Source organism: Columba livia, chromosome 13 (assembly GCF_036013475.1).
Source record: "Columba livia isolate bColLiv1 breed racing homer chromosome 13, bColLiv1.pat.W.v2, whole genome shotgun sequence".
Taxonomy (NCBI): Eukaryota; Metazoa; Chordata; class Aves; order Columbiformes; family Columbidae; genus Columba; species Columba livia.
In genome coordinates, this window is record NC_088614.1 from 2,705,042 (window position 1) to 2,730,276 (window position 25,235).

Sequence of the window (25,235 nt, forward strand, 5' to 3'; positions counted from 1 at the left end):
TTTGGATGACCTGAAATGGTTTCTCATGGCACACCGAAGGAACCTCTTTCCCCAACCCCATTTCCTACTATGATCTTCTGGAGAACCATATGATTATTTCACTTTTACCACCCACTGGCTTAACAATATGCAGATTCTTCAGCTGCTTCATCTATTCTTAATCTTATGGTAACTGGCATCCATAGAACGGCATCTTGGTTTTTACTTTGAGTCTAATCTTTGCCACTGTCCTGAACTCATTGAATTTGAAGTTTTACTGAGCTTTGCCTTGTGCCCACGAGCCAGTCGCCTCCTTTTCCATTGGGTTTACCTCCATGGGAGCCCCAGCATGATGAGACCTCACTGATCTCTTTCATTCTCATCCTGCTTGGCGAAGTGAGTGCCCCAGTGCCAGAAATCTCTTCTTGCTGATATCCCAAGTGTATTTTCATTTACTTTACCATGTAGTTTATGTGACCAGCCTGTCAGAGAAAAGGCTTTACTGTAACCCTTCCCTAGCATTTGATGTTTTCCCTAATTTGCTGCTTTCCACTGATCATTCTCTGTAAACAAGTGTGCCTCTGGATACAAGGAAAGACTACTTTATCATTCTAAAACACTATCACTATTTTGTATAAGATGTTACACAATTCGTAGAACACAACAATAAAATCATTGCACACTTCCAAGGCCTGTGTAAGTACACTCAAATTTAGGACTAAAAAAATCAAAGCTCTGATTTGAGGTGATCTGATCAAACCATTTCAAATGATGTGCTGAAAAAGTGCAGAAAAAAGTGCTTGTGCAAGACAGAGGTTAAAAAACCAACCAACCAACCAACCAGTCTTCAGCTCCAGAATAAAGCAGGTAAGGGATACAAAAGTTTCAAATGCTACATTTGGGATGGAAAGGACTAGGAATTTTAGAGTAAACAAAATTAGTTTTGCTCACTCCCTATTTACTAGACCTTCATTATTGCTACATCCAGTAACAAAAACATTCTTGTCATTTCCAGCTACTGCTACAATATTGCACAGATCTCAGATTTCAAACCAACTCTTCTTAATTCAGAAGATGCCTAAGAAAGTGATTTTAGACCTGTCTGTCTAGCAGCAAAGAAAAAAGAAGCATAATGAAGACGGAATGATTTAGAAAGGAACCTAATGCGCTATCATTTAGTGTTTTGAGGTTCTTTTTGATGCATAATAGATCTGTTTGTTTTTCATATTTATGTTACATTCAGTTTTCCACAGCAGTTAATTGTTCTTACCTTAGAGGGAAGGAGGTAAAAACCAGAACAGCAAACACACACAAAACCCCAAACAAACACAAAAAACACACTACAAAATGCCACAACCCACAAACTAACTTAGTAGAAAGATGCTTGCCTTTTTTTATTTTTTAATAAATATAGAGAGTAGCCTTTAAAGATTTAAAAAAACAAAACAAAACCAGTTGTCTTCAGGTAACCTATAATTCTGTATTTTCTCAGTGCATAAGCGTGCAAATAACTGCTTAAACAGCATTCCCCTTCCACAGGCTTTTCATATTCAATATTACACCAGGTATACTTCACAAAGACAATTGTTGAATAGGGGGTTTGCTGTTAACAACATAAAAAAATTAGTATCTGATGAAGAATGATCATGTAAATGTTAAAAAAAGGCAGAAAGCAATAGTATGGTAGTGGACTAGAATTCACAGTATTTTAATGCAGTTCTAGTTGAAAAGTGGTTGTCTATCTGCCACAAAACATCCGCTGTTGCCAGCGTGCAACTACAAACGAAAGGCGCTTGTTTTCAAAACCCGAACTATCAGAAATTTTTTCTAATATTAAAGACCTTGAATAAGGAGTAGGGAGGAATTCAGTACTTTAATCTGCTAGATATTTTAAAGGTTTGTCATCTGCACTTTAATGTCTATCTTTCCACCAGGTGCATAATAGCTTTAACACTGCAAAAGAAGGAACTATACATATCTCTTATGCCATAAAACACTAATCAGTGTAAACTTCAAAGCTTTTACTTGAGAGTGTAAACTTCCAAGAAAGATTAGATAACTGCTGAGCAGGTGCAATCCAGGAACAAAAATAGATGGAAATGTAATAAAGGAAGCCAGACAAAGCTGTTGCTAAAAAAAATTCCCTCCTTATTAAAGAGGAATGACTATAGCAAAAATGAAATTAAGATGTAACTACCACATTGGGCAAGGATAGTCAAGCATTTTGCAGATATTTCTACAAAATTTGAGTTCATCATCCAGAAGTAAATATAATATGTTTGGATCCCACCATTGCACAAGCAGATTTTTATATTCTCATCTCTCACAGTCATGTTAACATGTTCTATAATAAAATTAAAACTTAATGATATTCCTATTAAAGGGTCAAATGTACAGTCTTAACTTGCACAATACTTAACAGTTTTCTTTAAAATATTACCATTTTCTATAAAGCATTCAAGACCTGAATTCCATTGCCATCGTGTTCACTGAAGCCAAAAATTTCATAATTTCCTCAAATATATTCAAGTAACAGTCACATAGTGAGGCACCCACAGACACCCTGATGAATTAACGAACTTAATTAACGGGATTAAGTTCACACTCCACATAATTTAGTTTGAAACTGGAACTGACCATAAAGGGACAAACATAAGCTAAATATACATGGAAAAACTGCTATTTTTCTCTCATGACAACACATTTCATACACATCCAAATCGAAGAACAGAAAACTTTCGTATTTGACATCATGGTTTTCAAACAAAATATCTGATAGTTCTCATGTGTGACGAAAATGGCCGAGTAGTATTAAAGTGGTAGCTTGGTATACAGAAATAAATGCATGAGCCCACTCTGCCAGCAACCTCACCAATACCTCTAGAGCCAATCAGCATTGCAGGAGGGTTGTTTGCAGAATACTAATAGTATTTATGACTCTTTTAAAGTGTGCATCTCAATATTTCTGTTTTCCTGAAATACCACGTCCCTTTCCATTGCATGTAAGTACATACTTTACTCTTCTGCATATTTGGTTTTGTTTGTTTGTTTTCCTTCCCGAACCTCATGAAGTTTGGCTCAATCAATCAGCCAGGCTAATAAGATTGGTTGCTTTGTCACTTAGCAGATTCTGTATTTGAAAAACACTGGGTATTTACAACAGTGTCCCTCTTTCTTTCAGAATAAATGGCCTGATTTCCTGAGCAATGGAGTTGTTCCATCCTCATTACTCCCATTAACCTGTGAATTTAAATCAGCTATCATAAAAATAAAAGGTGCAGGAAGCACCTGTAGTCAGAAACAAGCTTTCATTATCTTTTGCTCTAGATACAAACCGCGAGGAAGCCAGCATCTATGTAAACTATTTAACTGGAAGGATAATTCTTGGCAAAATACATTTATTTGCAGAGGGCACTGCAGAAGCTTATTCTACACTGAAATTACAATAAGACTTTTAGAACAAAGTCCTGCCTCTCAGAAATTAGCATTAGGCTTCTATTTACTGCATTTACAGTGCAAAGAAAACCAAATCCATGCATAATATAGCCCTCACATGGAGGCAGACGCTTCTTTAGGTAGTGTTTGCAGAATCCCAGAGCTAACACACCAGCTAGCACAGCTTTCCCAACCTGCTTGTACAGTGTGAGTCTCGGAATAAAGCTGCACCTGAGTCAGCTAGCGATGGCGATCCTGCAACAAAAAAAGAATCTCATGCAAAGTCCTGGGCATGCTCCCACTGACTCGAGAATTTATAGAGATTAGCAGGCAGCAATACCTGCTCAAGCATCTCTTCTTCTGGTGCAGGTGAACTGATCTAATACATTTAATACATTCATATCAACAACTTACATACCACATCCTTGTCACACCTCTGCCACTCTGACTTTTCTACTGGAGTAGTGTCACAATTTCACTCCCAGGCAGTTCTTGGTGATAAACTAGAGAGAACCCAAACCATCATAAACTCAAAGTACCTGATCTTTCAGTTAAAAATGCTAAAGTACATGTGCAACAACTTAGTGAGAATTATAGATGCTGTGTTTTGGTCAGTTAAACTTCTTATCCTCATCTTTGCTTATTCAGTACATTGACATTGTGTTTCTGAACAGATAATAGTATTTCTGGAGCTGTCTACTCATAGCTTACTTGTCTAATATTCTAACTAAAACAGAGACATAGCTAGATGGAAAGCTATCTGGTCAAACATTTTAAAAAGAAGATGTCATCACAGTTTGGCACAAAAATCTTACAATATTTTTTCTGAGTAGATTTGATTTTTATTCTTAAGATGACATGGAGTGTGCCATAACAGACAAGGTTAAATCCTTAAGTGTGCGACATACCTGCTACGCAACAACCAAAGAAAAGGCCTAGTACACAAAAATATGAGCAAGCACCTGCTATTTCAAACTGGTACCAGTCACTAATGGGTACAATGGCCTGGGATGTGTCAGAAAAGGGCAAAGGACTGAGGCAAGGGAATTGTTCCAGTACAAGAGGTCTCTCAATTTTAAAGGAGAGCAAACACAGGTCAGATGAGAACTGTTTAGATCTGCAGCTCAAATGGATTTATCTTCCTGATTGTGGCCAAAGAAACCTTCAGGATTACAATCAACTCACTTGAATTTAGATAAGTAATTAATTTCAAATTATATCAAAGTACTCTTGTTGCAGCTTTATATTTCTGGTTGCTAGAATGAAAAAGGGAATGATTTTGCAGACAGTGCTTGATACCCTTCTTTCCTGGTGGCCTCCAGAGAGATGAAACAAGGGTTCTCACCTTCACAATGCCAACAGAACCACCCAGTAAAGCAGTGGGCACAGTGTGAACCGAGCCAATAAGGACACAGCATGAAAGACAACTTTGCATTAAAGTGGCAACATATCTAAATTATAAATGTAGGAAACCCTTGTTTCTGCATTGAAATAATAAGTGATATAATAATCACCTGTTCTCCTTTCTAAAGGAAAAAGCCCTTTCCACGTTGTCTATAAAACTGTCACTTGGTGATGCTGCATAGCTACTGCTGCTGAACAGCAAAACCCATCCAACTTTCATTTATTTTCAGTTGTGAAAAACCCAAAAGTAGTGAACTCTAAATAATTAAGACATCTATAATGCAAACCTAATGTGTCTGTATGTGGCCTAAGATTCTTATCTGATATGGCCAACGTGACACAAAAAAGCTACTAGTTTTAGCACAGGGTGTTTTGTTTCTTTTCATTGCTAGATGTAATTTTCTTTCTTATACAAAATATTTAATATTCCACGAATTAGTTTATTGATCAGTTACTTTAATCTAGCAGTGTTAAACAAAAACCCAAATACATAAACTACAAAACCTCATTTAATGTACTATGTCCAAAATAAAGCCAGTTGTTGCTCATTTTGTGGAACAGGAATACAAACGAATATCAAATAGAATTCATCAAGACAAAGTGATGCATGAGCATATTCACTTCAGAGACATCAACAAAAGCAGTAAAACAAGGTACTTTGTAATCTAGCTCTCCTGTTCCATACGAACAACTAGTTTAACTAGGTAAGACAAACTGCTGATTTGCTAGGCAGAAGCTTGGTATAATGAGCATAATATGTACATTAACCAGATATTTTTATTAAAGCAGAGTATGTGTATATACATATAAATCAGAAAATAATGTAAATAATTTAAAATAGAAAATATGACTTCAAAACATTTTTATATGAAAGCTTCTAATTTCAAACAATGAAGTATGTGCACGTAGCAAATGTATGTGAGTTTTTTGTTAACAGTGAATCATCAGGCCCACTTGTTAAAGGGCTGAGACTGTTCCAGCACACCTACCTACTCTCAGTCTTTGCTCAACAGATCAGAGACTAGTTTCGATCAAGAGGTCACTACAGTAGAAGTGCCCACAGGTACACGAGAAATGTGTTGTTTAAACAGAACTGCAACACAGCAGCTCACACAGGGAAGATCCACAAGTAGTTGGTACAGATTATTTATTGTTTATTGATAACAGAGCTATTCTTTCCTGAATAAGTCTGCAAGTATTCTGTAGCCTGTCATTTTCATTTTCCCTTACTACTTAGCACATTAGAAACTGAAATTCTCCTTAATGACAGCAAGTGATTAGTTGGTAGGAAACAAGCTTGTCCTCCCCACGTGCTGACCAGGTCACATGAAGAAGGGGAAGGTGAGTAGCCATATTAAAGTGCTTTCTGTTCCCCCAAATCCCTCAGGGGAAGGTCCTTACCACTGTGCCAATGAATTTCTTATGGCTGCCTCCATCATAAATACTCTGATTAAAATGTAAATTCAACCAACCTATGAGCTTCCCATTAAGAGGACTCTTTAAAAACACCATTAATCAGCTGAGAGATATGTAGTGAAATACCACTTATCAATTCTAACTGCTTATGACAGTTAACAAAGCTTTATATTTGCCCCAAACATGTGCTGATCTATCAATTATGCCAGGGTTCACTCTCACGCTAATTGTACATTTTCTTCTCTAATGCATTTTTGCTGTTATCTCATAGGCTAATGAAAGCCAGGAAATCAATACATATAAATTATACATGCAAAGAAGGACTGCTGTGAACATAAAGTTTCTAATTAATTGCACTTGATTAATTTATATCCTTTAATTATCTTGCTAAGCCACAAACAACATAAATATCCTTGCAATCTGGTTATTGCTATGTCAGTCATAAAAAAAAAGGCAGACGTAGTGAATCTATGAAATCTAGCAAACTCCGTTGCCAAAAAACATGGTATGGCATAACACATAAATATTACTGGACTTACTCAAGACACCCATGAATAATTGTAGCGTGACAAATCACCACTAAATATGTTGTATAGTTATTTGACTAAGGTTATAATGATGCTATAACTTTATATGTGACTTACAGGATAAGCAAAACGCAGGCTTGCCATGCAGGATTATGGAGGCTGTTAGTTATATTTAGAAAACAAATTTGCAATACAGATGTAAGTGATATCGATATCTGATTGGTTAGGGTCAGGGACCAAATTATCAGCGTTCTAAATTAGGGCAGTGCTGGTTTTCTGCACTTAAGATCATACGGCAATTTGGTTGTGGCGTTATCTGAAAGCCAGAAATGCACAATCAGGACATAATAGCAACTGACCCAACTCTCAGCAGAGTTAAATAAGAGCTACTATACTGTCTTTTATAAGAGGCAACTGGCCAAGTATGAATTCTTCCATTACGTGAGTAGCTGTAACTGTAGATAGTTTTTTTTCCCCTGCTTTCAAATTTTGTCCACTTTGGTAAACCAGCCATATGTCACTGCTCTGAAATCTAATCCTATCAATCCAGCAGGCTTGCTCTTTGTCCTACACAACAGCATATTACTGAATATCTGTATCTACAACTTTCATAAACGTGTAAAAAGAAACTGTATCTGTCTACAGGGAGACTCAGACAGAGACCATCTGTCAGTGACTAAAGCTATTCTTTAAAAAAGAAAACATTCATCTGGGATTTGCCCTTTACAGAGTAAACCCACTTAACCTCCCAATAAGATTAACTGTTATTTGTTTCCATTAAACAAAAATGACCATGCTAATATGCATTTAATAGTACTAACAGTGAGAGAAACACAAATGTCAACAATTACTAAATTCTTTAAAATCATAAAAACTGTTATTTCATGACAGCTATCTTTCTATTCATAAATAACTCTCTTTTTTCATTACGAGCTTTCTTCTCTGAAGTTGAAGCTAAAAATTAAAAAAAACTAATAATAATAATCAGGGTAAATATTGAAACTAAGCACTCTTGAGTCTGCCACATATTATAGATAGCAACGACTGCATATAAATTCTGAATAGTGCATATAAAATCTCAATACCTTTGGAGCACTGCTGATTGTCACCTGTGCCCTCAGCAGCTAGACATGTACAAAGAATGATATTTAACCGGATTGATTAGATGAGGCCGAGTCAGTGCAATGGAACGGAGCCCGTGCTGCTCTCCGCGGCAGCACCGGTCGCTGAAGCAGCCTGGAGCTACATGAAAAATACCTGTGGGTCTCCTGGGCTGCCAGAACACAACAGCTCTGCTCTGCAAGGATCCCTCTTCACTAGGGAAAAACACAGTAGGAGAAGCCTTGACATGAAGGCAACTGCTTCCCTCCTAATTTCGTCTTTATGCTTCTTTTTTTTTTTATTTGTCTGACCAAGTTAGTGCGATGTGCAATAAAGAGTATCCTAAAATGAAGGGCTGAAACACAAAATCCCTCATAATATTCCCAGGTCCTTGCCTTCCCATTTCATTTATAACTCTGTCTCTAATGTAACCTAGATGAGAAGCATAAAAGTTGTCTTCCTTGCCTCAGGAGAAGCTCGAGGAAAGCTCCATAAAGTCTGTTTCCACTGTGGGCATAATTCAAATCTTACTGAAATTAGTGGGAATATATTTAGCAGTTTCAGTTAGCTTTGCATCCAGCTTTCTTCATTAATGGTAGCAGCACTATACAATCAATAAACATTAAGACAAAGCAATCGTACAATCATTTTCTCAGTGAGAAATTGGCATATGCTATAAATAAGAATAATTTGCTGAGAGGAATCATTATTACAATTGAGTACGGCTAAAAAAGTTGTTCCTAAAATGGAGAATCCAGAGAATAGCAGCTTCTTCCTCAAACACAAAGTTTACCAGGAACCACAAGCAGAGGAAAAAACCTTTAGGCATGCGAATCTTCTCTTCAAAGAGCAAACAGTTGATGCATTACTTGAGTATAATGTATCCAAGATCCAGCATTCAGCGAACAAATGATCTTACAGTATACACAAAGTGTTATACAGAGTCAGAGTTTTAAACGTTTTTTTTAGCAGATATTTAATCTAGATGAAGATGCATCATCAGTCATTTCAAAACTGCTAAAATCTCATTTCTATTGGACAGGTGGCAAGACCACGACTATTTTAAATAGTGAAATCAGTCCTTTGACATTGATTGTGCTGACTCCTGTTCCTGCCCTGCAAGGGCCCAGATTCAGACTGGCATTGCCCAGTGTTTGTGTACGGTCCCTGAAGCTACAGCTGGACAATGAGCTTTGTGTTTTCTTTACTTTACAGAAAGGACGGTGAAGAGTGAAATCGAGAAAGGCGCAAATTAACAAGGATCACGTTTAGCTACCGATAAAGTTCTGACCTAAGACTTGCCACATGCCAGAAAGTTGCAGCACAGGACACTCCTTAGGAACAGACTGAAGGCACCAGAAAAAGCTTTTATCTGTCCAAAACCCTTCAGTTCATCACAGGAAAAACTTGGAAGCTTACAATTTCCACTAGAGTTCACTGGATTTGTCAGTTCAGATATGAAGCACCTAGATGGAGGCAGAATACTGAGGTTTGACTGCAATTACCTTATCTTTCCTATTTTTAGTGACAGGACCAGATTATTTTAAGTGCATTTTATAGAAAACCCTTCTTTACTGAAATATAAAGACTGTAATAAAGACAATACAATGTTTTGAAACTGTTTTAAATCCTTCACTCAGCTTTGCTTCTACAGATTTAACATGTAGGGGTTCTAATCTTACTGCTACTAATTAGAGCTTTAGTGTAATTGTGCCAACAGGGTGCTTGGCATAATAATTACTATTGAGAGATTCTGGCGGAGCAGCAACGTGCCCACATAATACAGATATGTCTAATATTATACAGCAGTCACCTTTGTATGTTGACTCTTAAGTTGGATTTTAACCAAGTAAGGGGTTATTTTGCCTTTATTACAAAGCTCAAAAGGCGTATACATATGTATGATTTAGGTATTCATTTTTTCCTCTTTGATCCCTTTGAATATTAATTAGGTAGCAGAAAACTAGAAGGCACATTTTATTCCACATCCTTCATAATTTAGTCTGGTTTGGCATGGGAAAACGAAGAAAAATGCTTATGTTGGCAAGTCATACTTCTAATGTAATATTAGACTTTCTTAGAATAATGTCCTCAGCTGCAAAGTTTACTATAATATACAATAAACTGAACTAAAAACAGAGGATGAGTAAGACTTAAAAACCTGCATTTAGAAAGTGTCTGTGCTGCATTCCTTTACAGTCTTTCTGGGTTTGAAACAAAGCTTTATGTAACTATTTGAATAAATCTATTCAGTGACATGCGTAAGACGTGAACCTAAGGGAAGCTGCAGGAACACTGACAGAGATACACAAGAACATTTTTGATCACTTAGTAACATTTACTATCTCACTGTCTAGCAAGTTTCAGATAATGAAACTTTGTTAACGGTGCAAATCTATAGTGAAAGAACACTTACCAGCACTGAGAAGTTTTGTTTGGTTTTGTGTTTTTTACCTCTAGAAATAGCAGCTTCAGCCATATAATCATTAAAAAAACCAAAATCTTAACGATGCGTATTTGTTAAGAAGGACTTCAAAAGCAATTTAGACACATATACTCTGCACAATATAATAAAATAAGTATTAGGCCTTTTCAGTCTACATGTAGAATCTTCTTTAAAAAAAAATGTAAACTCTTTAAAATCAAATGTGGAGCGTGCAGCCTGAACCAGAGCTCCATCTAGAACAAACAGGCTTGTTTTTACTGCCCCTTAGTGCTTCCCTTTTAAAGTGACAGGAAACCAATTTCTGATTACAAATCAATAGGTGAGCGTGCTACGAACCTACAGTACATTTAGTTGTTGATATTAGAGGCCATGGAGGGGGATATCAGAAAAGACCAGGGGTTGCCATTTTGATGCATACAAAACCCTGTAAATAGTATTGCTTTTCAGTAACTCCAGATTTTCAAGGCACAGTTTGTACAGAGTAAGTCACATGTGGCCTATTTATCATTTGTGGGTCACCATCAGAATAAAAACTGCACTGAATACATGACATACATAAACTGCGTAAATTTAAGTCTCAAAACCAAGAAGCGTTGCAATGTGCTCTATTAGTTAATATAACAGAAACAAAAAGTATGTATGCTCCTGTCACACAAAACACCTTTTGATGAAGTCTCTTTTTTCTTTAAGCTCTTAAGATAATCTTAGAGAAATCATCAAACTATAAAAAGGAATCAATAAACCAGAAAAGGTTCCCATCACCCCTAAAAAAATCCATAACTTTTGCATTTTAATAGAGACACTACAAGACTATAGCAGTCATTTTCTTTCTGATGTGTTCCTTTGATTTCACTCTTATCTCACAGGACTCTTGACTTTCCTGAGAAAGGGATTATTGAATTGTATGTCTCCCTCAGATGCTCTTGATCATTCAAGTAGTCTGTACTTAAGAACGTTACAGAGTCTGCTCAGCTGCTGGCTCCTTGGGAACTCATCAGGGACTGTCATCTTAATATTAATTGGGTTTTGTGCAGGAATCCGAGTCCCACAATGAGAGGGTTTCAAGAGAGAAGATTATGCCTAAAGCCAGATATAAAGACAAACATATTTAGCACAACAATTATGATAATTGCAGAAACACTCTGAGAAATAAGTAAATCTGATTAAGGGCACTTCGACATGATCAAATATTAATCTGATGTCTTCACTCTAACCTGGTTTGAACATAAGAGGCTTCTTATGGTTTTATGTATTAACAGATTTGGAGAAGCTGAACTCATAGTACCTAATAATATGGTACATCCAAGTCAATACAGTAAAAGGATCTTTACGGAATGTAATCCACTTAAATTAAAAATAGACACAGATTGAATCATAAAGCTTAAATTAAAATTGACGTACAGTCAACCAATAACACATTTTATATAAAGTCTTGTATAAACTATCATAACATTTTTTTGTATCTCGTAGCATAAACGCTTGTTTGTATTTCTTTTAATTGAATAAAGACCACATCACTCCGGAACAAATCATCATAAATATCACTCGGACAAAAGCTTAAAAAGTTTGCAGACTCACATAATATCCAGCAAATTAAGTAGACCTATATTTGCAGATCTGAGATTTCTTTCTCTTTAAAAATGTGTGCATTAGTTATAGAGATTCGAAGTATCTGATTAAACCATTTCATCTTTAAAATCACTATGATTTCTAAGAACTATGAGCCAACACTCTCTATTTGAGTCATGAGCAGTAAGATAGTGGCAGCAAAATAAAAGTGTTTGCATCACTGGTTTCTCTACATATGTGTGCATGTGCATACCTGTATAGAAATATATACACATACACACCACTCTATCAGAAATCCATACAAAATCACATTTTATATTCCATACATATTATATTTAATACTATCATGACAAGTATTTTGAATTTGTTATGCACAGACCAGTTTTGAATAAATCTTAAGCTAATATATACAGTATGCATACTTTTTAATATGAATTTGCAGAGGTATAAGCAACGCCTGAGAGAATCTATGCTATATTTGCATAACTATTTAAATTAACTCAGATGGAGGCTTCCATGTATAGCTAAGTTTTCAAAATTGGACATAAAGCATCTGAAAAATGTTACAGCAATATATGCACAGAAGCCTACAAAAAAGGACACTATATCAAAAATGGTAACACAAAAATGAATTATTTAACTCGAGAAACACACACACACAGATGCCCATCTATCCATCTTTATTTGTAAGTATTAACCACATATAGACCTTATGTGAAAGGTAAATCTTGCCAGCATGGCTTACCTCCCAGAGTAATTAGGCTTGTGTTTCTGCTTTATTAACTCTGATACAACAGGATCCTGCCCTCTGTCACCAGGGGTACTAATAGATGATAATCACTACGATTTGGAAACCATACAAATTAAATGATGAAGTGAGATGAAGTGTAGTAATGTGATGAGTTCAAGGACAAGCAAGCGAGTCATTTCAATACTTGTTTTCAGGATATTAAATAGGAAACACGTGAAGAAATTGGGCCACAGCTTATCACAAAAAATAGTAATTTACATGTCGAGGTTAATGATGTATATGCTTGAAATATTAATGCTTTAAAGATGATACTATAAAGTTTGCTATATGAAACAGTTAACTTTCTCCTAAAGCAAACAGTACAAATATCTCTCTTATCTATAAATGCAATTAAATCTTTACAAGATTTAACACTCCCTATGGACAATTTTAATTTAGTCTGGACAGCAAGTATATTTTTCCAGTTCAGTGTAAGCAGCCCTATATTAGTATATTGGAAATAGATTTTTATTTGCATTGCTACAGTGTTGAAGGTGCAATACTGATTCTCTGCTCCTATAATCTTTCATCCATTAATCTCACAGCACTAATATTGCAAACATACTGATAATTTTTTAAAATCAAGTGCTTAATCACAGAAACATAACTCAGCCAGCAAAAGTAACTGAGCTATGAATAGTTGTCAGCGTTTTCTTCTTTTAGAAGTTACTGTTAGAACTTGTGATGAATATCACAGTTTCACAATAATTTCAAAAAAGAGGCTTTACATTCTGAAATGTCTGTTTATCTGATAGATTTTCTTTCTTAAAAAGATTATCAGCTTCGTAAGAGACAATTGAAACACTGTCATGAAGATACTAAGTCTGAATGTTGTCACTGTGTCTAAATGTCTTTTCAAATCCATACTTGTCTTTGGTAATTTATCAATAACATATTCTTCTTATCAGAATTATTCTTTTTAATACACAAGACATTTAGTTTCAAAGTCTTACACATTTAGCTGTAAATATAAGACTCCCACATTTTTAGAAGGCAGAAATATATTTCAGGATATTTATTGAAAGCCAAATATGTTTGAGTATAAAGCTAACATTAAAAAAAATAGTGATTTTTTTTCTGTCAAAGAGCTTAAAAGAAACTCACCCCAAAAAGTAAACAGGTGAACTCAGCTACTTAAATGTATTATCCAGTTATCTAAAAATAAACCCCTGGTTCTTGGGAAAACAATCCATGCTATGCAAATCAAAGCCACATTTTACTAGTAGTTTTCTAAACCAATATATTGACCTACAAACAGCTCACCCTAATATGAATAGTTTGAGTTCTGTTAGATAGAAGTTTCAATAATCAGGTTGCTCTGCAGAAACATAATTCTGCCTGGGCCTCTAGTGAGCCCTTTGAAAGCAAATACTCTGCATTCTTTTTCAAACTAAGCAAGCACGGTGTATTCTTTAAACAGTGCTGATAACCAAAAAATAGAAAATACTATTTGTACCTTATTCATGTATATCGATAGAAAAATTGTTCCGTTCTACAGTGTTAAGATAAAAAGCAACCCAGGTTCTGAACTAAAATTGACTTCTGCACGTGAAAACTACTTGAAATTCTATCAAAACTCCAGCAGCATAGGACTGCTCTCTTCTGATCTTATAATCTGCAAAGGATGTATTTCACTGCAGTGCCACAAGATGTATATAGCCCACATAATACAATTCCACCTTAGATTTAAAAAGCTTAAACACACTATGTTTTAGAAAAATCATCCTAAAAGTTCCAGTCTCCATCTTTTAAGAGAAAGGGCTCAATAAACAAAAGAAGGACAGATAGTTTCTAATAACCATCCAACTCGCTCCTTTCTGTTCTGCGGAATTGTTTTCTGTGGTTAGCATGTTTACATCCATTCAATTCTAGACACAGATTATGGCAATTAGATATTTATCCTCCTTAATGTACACTGTTTTTATTTATGTTGAACTTGAATCCATTATCAGAAACAAAGCTGCATACATCTAACCCTGCCCAATGGCTGGAGATGCACACAGACTACTGCTTGTTTACTTTGGGTAGACTAAGCTTATGGCACGCATTAAAAATGTTGTACTTGTCACTGACTAATACAACAAATTGAAACCTTGGAACAAGCTTATTTACAATTCAAGGGCTCCATATTTGATTCTTGCATCAGAATTTTCCCTTAACTCTTCTGTTAAGTAACTCAATCTCAGAGCGATGTTATTTAAAACTAAATACAAGAGCATTTCATTTGTTACACATAGTTTTTCTCTGAAAGATGCACCCAGAGTGCGTTACCTCACTGTATACGTTTTAGGCGTTCAGTATGCAGTGTAGAATTGAATATTTCAACTGTTTTGTACAATTCACACAGCGAGGATATTGCTGAAAAAGGAAAAAACCCTACAAAAAACACACACAAACTTTTCCTCATCTGTATTCCATAAATAAAAGGCTTAGCTGCTGTTTTTACTTATAGTTCCAAGAATTTCTTTCTCTTCTAAACCGTTTTAGCTCTTAATATGAAAGTTTTATTGGTTATTCTGTCAGAAAATTCAAACCTTTACTAAGTGGCACGAACAGTTACAGTTGGTTTAAGTGTGGTTAGGTACCCCTGATTCCATCAGGAAAAAAACCAAAACAATATACAGCATATGTTAACTTCTAAAGACTGAAAACATACCCAGTAAAATAGTCCCCCAGACTTAAAGGAAATCACTACTTAATTCCACAAACATTTGTTTCATCTCAGGAATTGCACTAGAAAGTTTAAGTAGTTTTCTGGTTCACCAGTTCCTGGAGCTGAGCTGGGGAGCGATAAGATGCTGCACAGCACCATCTGCTGGCTCCAGCAACGGCCTTGGACACAACACGGCCAATTATTCTGTGTGTTATTGGAAATCTGAAAAGACGATGTTCCACTCACCTCAGATCCACGGGACTGGGGGAATTGCGCATAGATCCACTGTCCAAACTGAAAGAGAATGAGAGAGACACACACAAAATCAGACATGGACATAAGACATCTGAGCATCACACAGAGAGGAAATCTGAGCTTGAGGGCCTTAGTCGAAAGAAAAAAAGCAGGCTGAATTTCCTTTGTCGCAGTCCAGGGAAGCGCTCATTTTAAACTGTTTCATGGACATTGTTTTATTGCTTAAATCTAGATAACTTTTCTTTTGGAAAGAACCTTAGGAGGCTGTTGTATGTAGAAAAAAAAGAAATTCTTAAGCAAGAATGTCACAACAGTTTCTATCCTAGATTAATCCTTACTTAATAAATGCTAAATTCAGAAACAGCTATTTTATTTTGGATTATAATGAAAAAAGACATTACAAAAATTCTGTCAACATAACAGATGAAGAATACATTTTTATTTTGTCCAGGCTTCCTCTATGCGAGTAGATTATAAAGAAGTGGTATTTGGAATGCTAACACTACCAGACTATGAAAGCTAAAACAGCCTTAGGGATATTTTCTGAGATATGACTAGGCAGGAAGCTGTTTAAACTGGAATTGTTCACCACATAACAGGAAAAGTAAGTTTCCCCCACAAATCTGACTATCCAGACCTCTGAATTGTTAACCTTTTTTTCCCCTATGCAATTTACATATGAGCAGTAGCCATAGACCTGATGTAAAAATTCAAGATAAATTCTGCAGCATTAGCAGAGCTGCTTGTCTGGCAGCATAAAAGCCACTGCCAGCCCTTCCTCAGTGACACCCTCCAACTGCAGATGGGAAACCCAGATTCTGCTCACACCTCCGACTGCTCCCTGTAAATTAATTTGTTTACTTGATGCCTTTTTCACGAGGTGCGTAGAGGCCTCAGCTGGTCCATGCGCATACCAAGAATCTCACACGTTCGGTACCCACTGTGGGGTCCCGGCCACAGTGTGCCTGGGACAGCTTGATGATAACCAGCTGCCCTGCCTGGGGAACACGCAGAGCGACAGCAGCAAGAAACAGGTCAGTGACATTAGCAGAACTCACATTTCCCAATAATAGGACAGGCTGCTTTGAAAAATCCTATTGCTGGGCTGTCCAGGCCAAGAGTGGGGTTAGGAACTGGTAAAATAAGTATATTCTTGTGAGTTTCAGGACAAAAATTAGGAGCCAGAAGAATCCTTCTCCCTCCCAATAACTCACAGCCAAGTGACTTCGGTACATCTACAAATAACTCCAGATAGTAGATTTAGTACTTCATATTTAACCCAGTGTAACATTTGAGATTAAAAAAAAAAAAAAAAATTGGAACAGTTTGTTTCTGTCTGCAGTAAAGTAGGAATCAATCCAGCGTGCCTGCCATCTCCTGCAGCCAGCGTAAGATCCTACCAGACTCTGGAAATCCAAAGGACAATGCATCACTGCTTCTCTATACCATCAAACTGAAGATATGGAGACCTAAAATAATCCTGGCTAGCACCCATATAAAACAGAAAGGATCAAGGTGGTCAAGCAACAGAAAAGAAAAAGCCTTGAGCAGGCTTAGATTCTTCTGGCAGCACTACCACGTGTCAGAACAGTCAACTTCACAAACACAAAACGCCTTTCGTTTGGAATACTTTCTACCCTATAGGTATTTTTATAAAGTCTTATTTGGTATTGTTCATCCCACAATATAGTTCCATTACAAATTACAGCAGAAAACTGTTGTTAAACTTCAGTGACTCGGTAGTTGGTATGTACAGAGAGTTGCTATTTATTAAGCCTAATCTTGTCACTGTAGCGATACACAACCTCCTCAGTGTGATGCCACATTGAAGTTTCTTCCACCAATCAAAAAAAAATCCAAAAAGAAAGAGAAAAAAGTGATCTAAAGTGGTATCTCCAGCCAAACTATATTATCTACTTGGCACAGCCTAAAGCCGAATTCTTGTGTCAGCACCTTTACCATGCAAACACTTAGCACAGCTTTTTATTTTGATTTCTTCCTATCACTGTAAAGGAATAAGTTTATTACGTCAGTAAGCTACAAAATAGTGAGTCTCCAATACCAAGAGATATCTGGTTAGCTATTTCAAGCCTTACAAACACTTGATTTTTGCTCTTATCAAAATGTCTATGTTCTTGCCAATTCTTAGCATTCCTACAGATGTTTTAAAGTATGCAAAACACATCAGCTTGAAGTTATAAGTAGACACTTTTTCATACCTATCATCTTGCAAATGTATTGAATATCAATGTGCCAAGAATCCAGAAACCCAGATGAAATATCTAGGATCCCAGATAACAGTAGAGAGCTGGACATATTCTCCTAAATGCAATAAAGGCATAATGTTGTGGAGATAGACTTCACTTTCAATCGCCTTTAAATACAATATTTTTTTCTATTTTTTTTTTTTTAAATCATTTTAACACAACATCTGAAAACAACATCAAACCCCTCATAAAAATAACTAACCAGAAAAGATATTGTTTTTCACAAATTTCAAGGGAATTTGGATTAGACATTAGTTTTATAGATTCTGTGGGACAGGAAACGTTTCTTCCACATTTTTGTCAAGTGCCCTAACAAACAGAGCCCTTAAAAAATATCGCAGTGGCAGCCAAGACAAGTCCTGTCACAAACTGCATTTTAATTAAATACTATTCAGACTAAATCGGTAAGAAATCCCAGTTATTTAACAGCTTCCCTGTAAACAGATACATGTACTATGAAAGGAAAAAGCCTCAGCAGTGTATCACTTATTAGGATCTGTGTATTGTTTAGTTGCATGGAAATTAGATATATATGCTTTGAACTAATGTGGAAGTACTTATCCATGACATGGCATTTATCAAAGATTAACATCCTCCAATAGAAAAAATTTCAAGCTACTGCCCACGGCCACAAGAAACTGCAGCTAAAACTGGCGATGGCAAAACCAATTCAAAATTCTGGTTCAAGCACATTACCATGAGAACATGATTTCCCATGGACTACTGAATATTTGACATCACTACATCCTGTCGTAGAACAAGTTTGAATCATTGTTTACAGGCAGCTACAAATGTAAATGTCTATTCATGAATAAACACAAACAAATCTTCGTTTCAAAATAGTGACATGTAATTTTTCCACTAACACAGTACCATAAATAATAACTTCTGCAAGCAATTAAAGAATTTGCAAGAATGACCCCAACCAATACGCGTGTATTATGCCTGCAGCTTAGAGGGTTTTAGGAATGCATTAATTTTCATAGGCTAAATTTGTATAGTCATTATAAACATGAACTTAGAGCCAACAAACGGTGCTGTTATTGGATAAAAGGATGTAGGAGTAGAAAATCTAGAATTCTAAAGTCCACAAGGAGTTCCAGCACAAAATGTGCTCAGCACCGCTCACAGAAGTTTAGGATGGCGATGAACTTCAGGTGATAATTCAGATTTCACTTTCAGTATGTCCCCACTCCACAGGGCCTTGCTCTTGGTTAGCATGACAGCACTACTATATTTTACAGTACTAATAATGCCGTAATCTCTGCTGCTATACTTGTTATTTCTGTTCTATGCCCCTGGGTTTCCAGGCACCTGCCTGTTGGCAGAAGCAGCTGCCAGTCCAGGCTGTAGAGTCAGGAAAATTTGCTACAAAAGGATCCTGAAAGGATCAAGCCATGGGACTCATTACATTCCTACCTCCTTTCCTAGTTAAAACTGAACAAACAAACAAGAAAAGCCCACCACACAACCACACACACAAACCCCAAACCCCTCAAACTGGAAAATAAATTTACACAGAGAGCCAGAGCCACTGTCACAATTTTCTATGAGCATATATGACAAAGTGAAAAACCTGGCAAACAAAGTAACGCGAATTGCACTTGGAACCCTACCCAGCAGGCTCAATAGCTTAAAATCTTACTATACCTTAATGGTGTGCATCTAACTGGTAGAAAATCCTATTTTTCAATATCTTAGTGTAGTATATTGATTTTTCGTATAACTACCACCACAATTCTGCAAAGGTTATATATGAGCACTTGTCTAAGAGTGTTAGCAGGCCCACCAAAATCTATGCAAACAGTCATACGCAGACATAAACTACAATATCTTATTAGGCATTCTAATGACATTTTTAGGATAACTGTATTACAGTGTTTAGCCATTTGATGGAATGGTATCTTAAAGCATTCATTCCTTGCTTATTTCAAGCTTTCACCTAATCCAAGATCATTACTGCAAGAGCTCTGAGGATGCTCTATTTCATAAAAATAAGAGGCTTAACGGCTCCATTCAAATACACTAAGCATTTGCCTTTGAAAACATCTTCCTCAAAGAAAATTCTGACAACGTACCAGAAAAATGCTTTAGTATAAATACGGAAAGAATAATATGGCTTTGAATATTTTTTCTGGTTTTAGATCAGCATACACAAATTATTCTAGTATTGGTAGTTTTCAAATAAATATTGAGTATATTCACCTATGAGTGAGTTCACTCAAAGAACAATCTGTCTTGTCCTAAATGAATAACTAGTTATTTAAATCTGACTGGAACATGAAGGTAAGGAAGGAGAAGATAGTTCTTTGCAAATATATAGCAATGTACATTACCAAATACTACATATTGCAATGAATTTTTAAAAATTAGAAAGAAATCAGAAAACAAAAGTTTTGAGCAATGGTTAAATTCCATCTTTAAATTCTTAGATTTGCTAAGCAGAAATATAGCAAGTGGAAAGGAGGAGGAAAAAGAGTTTTCTGATGTGACATCTATGCAGTGACAGTCTCCTGAACAGACTTAAAAGTCACAATGCCCAAGCAGCACATGAGACTCTAAAACCTTTCTACAGAAAGCCCATTTATACCATGTCTTTGAGCTTAATATATACTCTTTTGAATACATATATGCTACGTCATGCTTGGAAAGAACACTTTCTAACTCCTGCTGTTGAGCTGGCCTGATTAAACCCCAATTCCCTCCCCCTGCTTTAACTAGTGCAGTAGAACACGATCCAATACACCCCTGCATCATGTTGGAGTCTGTTGCTCTTCACCTCAAAAGCAAGAGACTATTATTTAATGCCCATAAAGAATATCTTCCTTCTTATCAAGGACATGTATAATCCAGTGACAAGATCTTTTAAGGAAAAAAACTAAAAAAAAAGAGCCAGAAGATGTGGCCTTTTTAAATAGGAGATGACAGTTCTACTTGTCCATAACTTTTAAGGCAACAAGCAAATCTGACTCATATTCAAAACTTCCCAGATTGTGCGTCAGCAGAAACAGAAGCCTCAAAGATACATAATACTGTACTGTGCCAAGCTGCAGATCCAAGCACAAAATGAGGGTCAATCATGGCCATGAGGAACTATTCAGAGGTACACCTATATCATCTCCACAAATTCTTTTTACAGGTTACATGAACACAAAGATTTATAGAACACTACAGACAAACCACAATCAAAATGCAAGTCTTTACGAGTCTTCTTTAACAGAGATGATTTTCCCACTGTAGGAACTGAACAGATCCTAGTGATTGATGCAATGTTTGCTTCTTCAAATCTAATTTGCCATATATCCAAATGAGAGATCCAAGTGATATTTCATCTGATTGAGCAGGAATGGAACTGGGAAGGCCAAAGCTGGTCTCAGGTTGAAAGTGGTGAGGAACGTGAAGTGGTTCAAAACCCAACAATGTCATCTATGACCTGCATGGTGTAATGCACGGACCTTCAGCAAGTTTGCAGATGATGCCAAATTGCTTGTGGATGGAAGCAATATTTATTCAAAGGGATCTCATCAAGTCAGAAAAATGGGACAACAGAACCCTCACAGTGTTCCTCTTCTGGAACACAAGAGCTCCATGCAGCAGTGCTGGCTAAGGAGCAAATGGGTAAGTTGCAGTTCTGCAGAAAAAGTTCTTGCAGTCCTTAGAATAAATTAGTTTTTATTTATTAGAACAGGTGCTCAAAGAGATGATGTAATCTCCAGCTTCTGAGATTTACTTAATTCGATTGGATAGGCCCTGAGCAATTTCATCTAACGAGGAAGACACTCCTGCTCTAAGCAGGAGGTTGAAACAGATAAACTTTCTCATCTAGATGACCTCCAGGTCTCATTCAAATCTTTTTTTTCCCCTGGGAATCTACAATAAATCTCTGAACATTTTAATAATGAATAGAACAACTAACCTAACAGCACCAGCACAGGATTCATGACAGCAAACTACTTTCTGACACCATCAATTTACTCTCTAAAAGAGTAGCTTTCTTGTGAAAAACCAGTTGAGAACAAACAGGAAAGAGTACTGAAGTATTCCATCCCATTCACTTCACTCTTCGTATAAAAGTGGGACATCATGAGGATCGTCCCTTTTTCTTATGGCCGACATTAGGAGAGGACCTTGCAAGTCATCCCTGCGAACTGAAGCCTAGTGACAGACTGAATCCAGTTCTGGTTGGCTGCAGAGTCCAGTCTAGGACTTTGGGTACTGGCCCAGCAGTTGCTGGGACTTCTGAGATTAGTTATGTATATTTTGTATTATTTTCTCTAATTTTATTAGCAGCATTAGTAAAACATATTTAATTTTCCCAACTCTCTTCTCTCTGTCTTTCTTTCCCTCCCGATCACCTGTCCTTAGTGGGAAGGGGGGAGAGGGAGTGGCCAAAGGGGGTTAACAATACATCTGCCACTGTTTTATTGTCACCCCGCAAACAAACCTCAACAATCTAGTTGTCTAGAAACTAAAATGACCTCAAAGGATGGCTTGTATTTATTCCCATCAAACTGTTAAGTGAAGATTTTAAGGACATTCAAGAAAACAATCTCTTAATTTACTACTGTAGTCCAGGAACTCCACAAATGGAATTATTCAATATAATTATTTCTTCAGAAGATAAATGGTATTTCAGTTCCAAAACTAAATATAGATCTTAATTGATTTGCTTCCCCTCCTTGAATTCCTACAGGTCTTTCTCTTTTCTCAATTTAATAACAGCGTATTTATGAATTGAAAGCTACCTGTCTGTTGCTAAACTATCCCTTCTTTGATTTAGATTGCAAATTAGAATACTAAATAGAGAACACAGCAAGATGATCATCATATTATCTTGGGAGCTGAACTTTACAGGTTATATGAAAGGTAGAAATCTCAATAACATCACCAGTATTAGGTGCTTAGATCCTGCTAAGGTAATAATTTGAATTAATCCAGTTTGGAAACTCCTTCATAAAGAAGCTTAAAGAGAATTAACAAATTTCAAAGACCTAATTTGCTTCAGTGAATTTGGTTCCAATACTGAAGGAACTACCTAGATTTAAAGAAAAAATCTGAGCTCACAAACCCAATTAGGATAAAGCTTAAAAAGCCTTGAAAAATCAGGACGAAACAGAACTACTTAGTGTTATTCTGGCCCAATATTCACACACACACACATATGGTCTTCACACTCTATGTTTGGTTTTGTTGTGTATTATTTTCCCTCTCTTTACTAGTATGTTGCTGCAGGTGTTAAATTTTGGGTTCTATTTGAAACTGTGTTACTTTAATGAGGATACCCAGAACCATGGACCTGGGTCATCAGGTGCTATTTTAGGCATAGCAATTTGACATAGTTATTAACACACTATGAATTAAGAACAAGATTTACTACTTTAACTTCTTTACCTTCAGAGAATTTTTCCTTTCCAGTGTTTTCACAAATGCTCCAGGATTTGTAAAAAAATAATTTGGAAAATAACTTCAAAAATATATCAGTAGAAGTTCTCAGTTCTTAAATTTCATTCTTATCTCAACTGTTTGCACACATTTATCCAATCAAATAAAACATCATACCAGGCTAATCTCAGATTATGAAAATTGCTTAAAAGTTTATAAAGTCACATGGGTGGAAAAAATTACAAATAATTCAAGTGTTGTCAGTTGTTATGGATGAACTGGGTTTAACTGCATCCCATCATGAAAATTTTGAGTGTTCATAGTGATTAACTGCATAGTTTGTTTCCAGAGATTTTAGGTAAGAACAGGGTCAGGTCTAAGAGACAGAAACCTGAATTCTCTTTGTGAAAAGCCATTTTATCTGAATCCAGAGCAGAAAACATGGTGTAGCAAGTCCAGACCTTTATTTAGGAAATGTAATAATCTCCACCAGCAGAAAATTCAACACAGATATTTATAAGGCTACCATACTTGTGGAGGTCAAACTTCTCCCCCACCCCCAGCATTCACAGCAAGATCAGATCTGTGCAGCTTTATGAATGTTAACAATTTATATATTGCTGCATCTTTCCATGTCTAAAAAAATGAGGCAGTGGAAGACCTACTTCCAGACAAAAAGGATCCCTTAGCAAAATGGGAACATCAAGGTATGGACAAGGGTCAGTCCCCAGAGAAGTTTTTAGTCTTGGTGAGAAGGCAACAGTGACCCTCAAACTTTGTCTAGACAATGCACTTCCCTCTTAACCCCAGGGTGGGGAGAGTTGTGTTTCCAAGCTTTGTGGGTATTGTGGGAGATTTGAGGGGTTGGTTGGTTTGTTTTTTAAAAATATCTGAGATAAATGATCCAGTGAAACAAAAACGCACCGTGTCTCCTTCCATGACTGTCACAGAACTGGGTTGTTCAGACCAGTTACTGAGAATAACAAATATACTTCAGAGAGTCATCTTCTAAACACAGAAATTCCACAAGCACCTTTTTCAGCAATAGGTCTTTACTTTCAGGGTGTTCAACTTCTTTCAATAGTGTTGCCATGAGCCAATTAAACAGTCTTTAATTCCTGCTTCTTCAACATTTTCTACCTTCAGTTAATACCCAGTATGTTGGATGCTGAAAACAGTATATTGCACATAACAGAAGCAGTGAACACGCTAATTCCAAGGGTTGTGTTCACTAGTTTGTAGCTCTGGTGAACAGTTTGCTGCAGCTCTAATTTCCATGTGCTTTTCAAAGGTAATCACAAAATGAATATCAAAGCACATAAATAATCCACTTTGGGAAATCTGTCAGAAATTGTTGGAAAAATAAAGTGAATCAATAGCACGTCAAGGGACTCAAATGGAAATAATATTGAATAATCATTTTCTTGGTTTCAGAGGGGGTAGGGATTTAGTAGAACTGGAGCAGCTTGTAGGATTTTCGACTTTCTTGAAAACATTAAAATAATTTTTGTGATGTGCTTTGAATTCAAAATTTAATTAGTTCCCCTAAAATTACATTTTGCATCTTCATGTTGTTTACTGATGCATATACAGCATAATTAGGAGCACTAGTCTGAACGGCACAACAACTTAAGTACATTGTTGGAAGAAAAGAAGTACAATAACAAGTATTCATGTTTGCTCATTACCATGCAGAAACAAATGGAAAGCAGCTATACATTTGAAAGCGGTGCTACAAATGATGCTAAGTAGAAGCAAATATAAAAAAATACCTGAGTTAATTTCAGTGCTTTAATGAGATTTACAGCATATAAAATATATTTTTTTAATGTGGTTTACATTCCAGGAAATGTGATATGCTTACACAAGCAACTCTTAATGGAGGGCTATGTCTGTGCAGTTTGTTACTTAGGCTGCAAACTTGCTTCATCTGTTTGCCAAGCAGCTGTAAATATAGTTCTACACAGACCATATTACGCAATTTCAATATCTGAATAAACAGAAGCATACT

At 36.3% G+C, this 25,235-nt stretch overlaps 1 long non-coding RNA gene across 1 annotated transcript in view; it reads right to left on the reverse strand.

The window, feature by feature from the left end:
- LOC110360434 (uncharacterized) overlaps positions 1-25,235 on the reverse strand; it is a 522,839-nt gene that overhangs the window by 264,402 nt on the left and 233,202 nt on the right. The window contains exon 3 of the long non-coding RNA XR_010465887.1: positions 15,567-15,614. This is a non-coding gene — a long non-coding RNA (uncharacterized LOC110360434). The remainder of the gene's footprint in view (positions 1-15,566; positions 15,615-25,235) is intronic.